A 5,949-nucleotide genomic window follows, 5' to 3' on the forward strand; every position below is an offset into this window, starting at 1 on the left:
TGGAGGGTCTGGGTGATCAGCAGTTGATTGGACATATCAGACCAGACAGTCTTCAAGTTCCAATGAGACGTCACTTCAGGCTCAGAAGCACAACCCTGCTGAGGACACTCTGCAGCACTGGCTGAGAACAGTATTTCAAAGTGCTCACCTTAGCAGCAAAGGTGTAGATCCTCCTTCCTACTCGAATGCTTCTCATTGAACTTGGCTTTCTGTTCAGTGCCTCGTGGGTGCCAGGCCTGCCCGGTTCACTTGGACGCTGAACTGGGCTCGCAGCCAGCAGCTCCTCCTGGAGCAGAGAACACACTGTCAACCCACCTCGGGACGCTCTGGGCTCAGGGGCCTGCAGGCACATCACACACACAACAGCCCCTCACCCAGCATCACCCTTCTCCCCCTGCCCTGCGGGAAAGACACAAGCACAGCACTAACACAGCTGCACCCCCAGAAGAAATACTAACAAGTGACAACCACAACCCAAGCGTGTCACAGGGACCACAGACACAGGCCAGAAAGGCACTTGCCTGCAAACACACACTGCCTTCCTGCACTTGCCTCACTTCTTGCCCCTCTCGTTCATGCTGTTCTACTTGGCTGGGACTGAACTTGTCAGACTCCAAACGATGCCCAGTGTCACTCACCTCTTCTTGCAGCTGCTGTTCACTCTTCTCCAGCTGTTCCTGGTTTCCACACTTGCTGGAGAACTCTTCTTGTGACACCCCAGCTTCTGCTTCTGTCCCCATGTCTTTCTTGGATTCTGTCTGCAGAGGCTGAGAAAGCTGATCCACCTGCAGACAGCAAAAACAAAGAGGAACTCAGAGGGATCTCAAGTTAGTCCGCTGGTGAAAAATCGGTCACGGGTTGGTCATTCAGACTGTGCTTATCATCTGCTGCCTCAGTGCAAAGGTGAAACCACAACATTCAAATTACCCCCAGGCTCAGGAGCTCACAAAGAGGGAGGTTTAGGAGCAGCTCACCCAGGCAGAGGCTTGCAGGTCTCTCCAAAGGCCTTCAATCCTATTGCTCTGCTGCTGGACTATGGCCTCTAACCTGGCATTTTCCATCTGAAGGCTTAAAAAGAAATACGGGGCTTATTACAGGAATCCACCAGAGCACCCGTTCTTCAAGAACAGCAGGGAATAAACAAACAAAAGCATCTTCACAATCATGTGTTCACTTGCTGCGATGCAACAAAGACATCCTGTGGTTTGCACACCACCCCAGGAAGCCATGGGCACCTTGGGTCACTGTGCTCTTCTCTTACCATTGCACTCGTTCTTCCAGCTCTTTTATTATTCCGTCTGTTCCAGAAGATGCCAGCAGCAGGTCTGCCAGTTTCTGGAAAGAAGCTCTTAGCTCTCTTTCTTCCTCATCCCAGGCAACCCTCAGACCACCAACACAACACACAAACTGCAGATGCCAGTCTACCAAGTCCTGCACCTGTGAAATCACAGCAAGAACCCACAGCAGTCAGGGGAGCTTTTCTCTAGAGGAGCCAACTGCTGCTCAAGATCCCCAGCGCTGCCCGTGTCTGCACCCAAAGAGCTGTCATCATTTCCAGGACATTCACACCTTCACTTCTACCAGCAAATGAACACAAACTGGGCTCCTTCATCATCTTGTAGACTGGTCTCTCCCACCCCACGCATCTCCTCTAGCCTGGCTCTAAGCACCAACACCGACCCTCCCATCCTTTCAGGGGCTCCTGACACTCTCTGCATCCACTTGTTTGCTCCTCCACTGAAAACAGGAATTGAAAAGTTCTCCTCAAGTGACTTCACAGTCCCCTCATAAGGAGACTGAGGTGATTTCTATTTCAGAACTCTGAGGCCTCTGTACTTCAGCTCTGGTAAGAACACAGCAAGAGGTGAATGGAGTTCAATCCATTTGGCTGCTGGTGACCAGGGGTGTCCCCAGGGCTCAGCACTGGGGCCAGCTCTTTTTAAGAACTTTACCAACAACCTGTGTTCAGCCTGGAGAAAAGAAGGTTCAGGGGAGACCTTCCTGCTCTCTACAACTACCTGAGAGCAAGGAGGGCGTTGGTCTCTCCTCCCAAGTAACAAGCCACGGGACAAGACGAAGTGGCCAGAAGTTGTTACAGGGGAGGTTTAGACTGGATATTGGGAACAATGTCTTCACCCAGAGGGTTGTCAGGCACTGGAACCAGCAGACAAGTAGATGTGGAGCTGAGGGACATGATTTACTGGTGGCCTTGGCAGTGCTGGGGTAAAGCTGCACTTGATCTTAAGGGTCTTTCCCAACCAACCCAATCCTGTGGTTCTGTGTTCCATAGGGGGGGCCAGGGGAAGCACAGCCAGCACAAAGAAGCCCAAATGCAGCAGACCAGGATTTCTCCTCTTCTTCAGAAATCAGACAACCTGCTTGGCCAAACCAAACTCCAGACACATCACTTGATCTTGCAGAGCTCCTGAGCAAATCCAAACCTCTGACCAAGTAAGGACATCGTGCCCTCATGCCAAAGACAGGGACACTCAGTTTCTAAAACAGGGCAATTCATTCACACGTCATCCAATCTAGCCTGTTGCAGTTTCCTCTAGGACAACACCACGTACCTTGCTTTTAACCTCTTCCAATTCCTCTTGCAAGCCCAGATTCCTTTTCCTCAGCTCCCTGCAGCAGCACTTGGTCTCTTCCAGCAAAGCTTCTGACTTGGATTGTTTTTCAAGAGCACCAGCAAGCACCATGCCCTAATGAAACAGTGACATGAGCATGAAGAAAGTTGTAAGAACAAGAAATGTGCCTTTCCTGTAACTTTTTTGATGATACAATGAGGCCTGTCTTGACACTGAACTCAGAAGGTATGACATTGGGCCTGCCATCTGCAGGCACCTGCACAGGTGATCAACTCTCTTCATCTCTCTCAGCTGAGCACCTCCAAACTCTCAGCAGCTGCTCATCAGGGATTCTGTTTCCTAACAGAAAAAAGGCTCAGGTTTTACTCTTCTCAAACAATACACAAGCACACACTGGAATCATGTGGGTTTTTTCTGACAAAACCCAGAGAAATGTCTTGTGATGTAAGAGCCATAGTTTGGTTACAGATACTACTCTGATGTCTAAAGGCAGGACTTTGTATTAGATCCTTCTTGGTTCTATTTCTCCATTATAAAACTATCATTACATGAATACATACATCTGAAAGCTCTTTTGAGATACACTCCCCACCAGCCTCCTCAGCTCCTGCTGCCTTCTCAACAGAGCCTGCAGCCTTGGTGTCCCCAGGGACTCAGACCATCCAGCTCCTCACTCTTCTCTCCTTAGCCAGGCCCTTGTCTCCCTCTGCAGGAACTCCTCCTTCCAGAGGGTGAAGGAGCACCTCAGCAGCCACCAGCTCTCCCAGCCTCTCCATTCTCTCTCACCAGCTCATGGCCCAGCTACTCCCACCTTCCAACAGGCTTCAGGGCTCTGTTCTGCCTTTTCAAATCAAGCCTGTCCCTCCTCCATGGTGCCTGGCTGTGGGGTGGAAATCGTTTGCTCCACCCTCGAGGTGTTCCAGAAGACTCCAGCCCTGTCCTGGATGCCCAGCACAAACAGGGTGCCTGCCTTATTCCCCTCATCAAATCCTCTCAAAAGGACCCTCTTCACACTCACTAACATGGCCAAACCAGCACATGATGTGCAGAGGCAGGGAAAGCATCAGAGAGGTCCCCAGAAGTCAAGATTCTGTGCATGATCTTTCTCTTACAAAGAGGAAAACCTTGTTGATTCAAACAGATCAGCACGTCACAGACAAATCTCCCTCCTCACCTGAAGATGCATTTTGCACAGGAAAAAAATGCCCTTGCCTGCCTTGTTTCTCCACACAGCACAAGGGGAAAAACACTGCTCCCAATGGAAGCAAACCAGCTGGAAACCAAACAGCAGAGCAGCAAACACCCAACATCATGGCAAGGATTTTACCCCATCCTAAGAGGACTGGATCCAACTTGACTTCAGACTGTAAGACAACCTCCATCTCCAGGACTCCCTGCTTACTTCTTGACCTCAGTGTGTAACACGATTTACCCATGCAGACTCAAATTCAAAACCTTTGGGGTTACATACCTGCACCCCAGAGTTCTCCACAGCTTCACTGATGTCTTTTTCTTCAGCTGGTGCTGACGTGTGACAGGTAGATCCTGAGTGCTCAGCTACAGTGGAAAAAACTACATGTTTATAACCAACAGGACTTCATGCTGCTTATTTACACCTATAGTGCATCTTGAATACTGCTGAGAAAAATCTGAATACAAAATAAGACACCCCCCTCAATTTGAGAGCTGCAGGAGAGAAAATTAGCATCACACAGATTTCATGTGCATCTGTGTGAATTCTTTTCCTCTGTGGCATTTTACTTCTTCATGTAAAGAAGTGCTGAATATCACTATAAATGGCCACAAATCAATCATTCCTGTCTTGTAGAAGTCCCTGATCTCTCTCTCTGATGAACAAAAGGCAAGAAAAGCTGCTTTCCTGCTCTGCCAATGCCTGTGAGGATTCACAGGCGAGGGACAAATCTGCTGTCTCAGAAGACAAGCACCATCTTCGTTCATTTACTGTGCATTAATATTCATGGCGGAAGAATCTGGATCCATATTTACTAACACATTTCTCTCACCAGTGTTGTCATGTGAGGTTGTCTTCTGGGCTTCTGGGCTGCCACCATGAAGTGATCCCCCAGTTCTTTCTTGGAGGCTTTTCTTTGGTGATTTAGGACTTTCCATTCTAGAGCCATCACCTTCAAGCACAAGAAAAGGAAAAATACCTGTGAATAAAAGGAGTTACTCATTGAAGTTGCAAGTGGCATGTTTCCAGACTAATGCACTGGAGAGGAGCTGTCTGGGAATGTCTGGAAAAGGAGCCAGGCAAGGGATGGGCAGGATGGAGGAAGGACTTGACCATGGACAAAGGCTTAGCAGGGGATTCATCTCTTCATTTAACAATATGGCTTATTTGTTCCTCAGGTGACTAAGTGCTGTGCTTAAAAACTTACTTTTCTCACTTCCTACAGAAAAAAAACAACCCCACAAACCCTACTTTCATAAATCATTATATCATTACATCTTTTCCAGATAGCTTACTGTGTGTCCTGCGCTGCTGGAAAGCATCCATTAACAGTCTCAAGTTTGGCTTCTGCTGCTTCTGGAAAGAAAGATGAAAAAAAACAATATTTTTTTTTAAAGCAGCAACAACAAATACTTTGTGCCCATCAAATCCTGAACGGTAAATCCATTCAGGCTGTCCTTTTGATAGTGCTCAGGTGCTGGCTCCATCCTGCACTTCTAACTACACCGACACTCCTCACACACCCAACCCAGTGGGTGCTGCACCCCAAAACACTCTGCAGGCACTGCTGCAGATTGTGTCCAAAACTATCTTTACATGCATCACAGTTCTACAAATCTGTTTCCATTCTTTCAAATACTTAGTAACATCCAGCTGTCTGTAAGATTGCAGTTTCACAATGCTCCCTTGCAGATGTGCACAAGTCACTGTTCAGATCCCCAGACTTCATGCATCAATTAGTCCCTGCACGTCCACTCACCAAAAGATCCCTACATTTCCCTAGCAGGCAGAAAAATGCATCCTGTCTATTTCAATAAATGCAAGACAATGAAATCACGTTAGAACTAAAGATGCTGGCACCTCCAGCCTTGCAGAGTGGCTGGAACCACCACACTCAGGTTCCCATTGACTCCCATTGTTGCCCATTGATCCCATTGACGCCACAGCCACCCATTGATCTCCATAACCTCCCCATTGATCCCATTGACCCCCACTGATCTCATTGATCCCACTGACTGCCATTGATTCCATTAACCCCCATTGATGACACAGCTGCCCATTGATCCCCATTGATCCCCAATGACTCCACTGATCCCACTGACCCCGTTAACCCCCATTGACCCCTACTGATTCCCACTGACCCCACTGATGCCACAGCCCCCCATT

At 48.4% G+C, this 5,949-nt stretch overlaps 1 long non-coding RNA gene across 1 annotated transcript; it reads right to left on the reverse strand.

Moving 5' to 3' along the window:
• Positions 1 to 1,330: 1,330 nt before the first annotated feature.
• LOC127396277 (uncharacterized) lies at positions 1,331 to 4,149 on the reverse strand. The gene is made up of 3 exons (XR_007891948.1): positions 4,063 to 4,149; positions 2,571 to 2,705; positions 1,331 to 1,437 (listed from the first exon to the last, which is right to left on the reverse strand). It is a non-coding gene; the product is annotated as an uncharacterized LOC127396277 (long non-coding RNA).
• Positions 4,150 to 5,949: the final 1,800 nt, after the last annotated feature.

The sequence above is a fragment of the Apus apus genome, unplaced genomic scaffold, assembly GCF_020740795.1.
Source record: "Apus apus isolate bApuApu2 unplaced genomic scaffold, bApuApu2.pri.cur manual_scaffold_49_ctg1, whole genome shotgun sequence".
NCBI lineage: Eukaryota > Metazoa > Chordata > Aves > Apodiformes > Apodidae > Apus > Apus apus.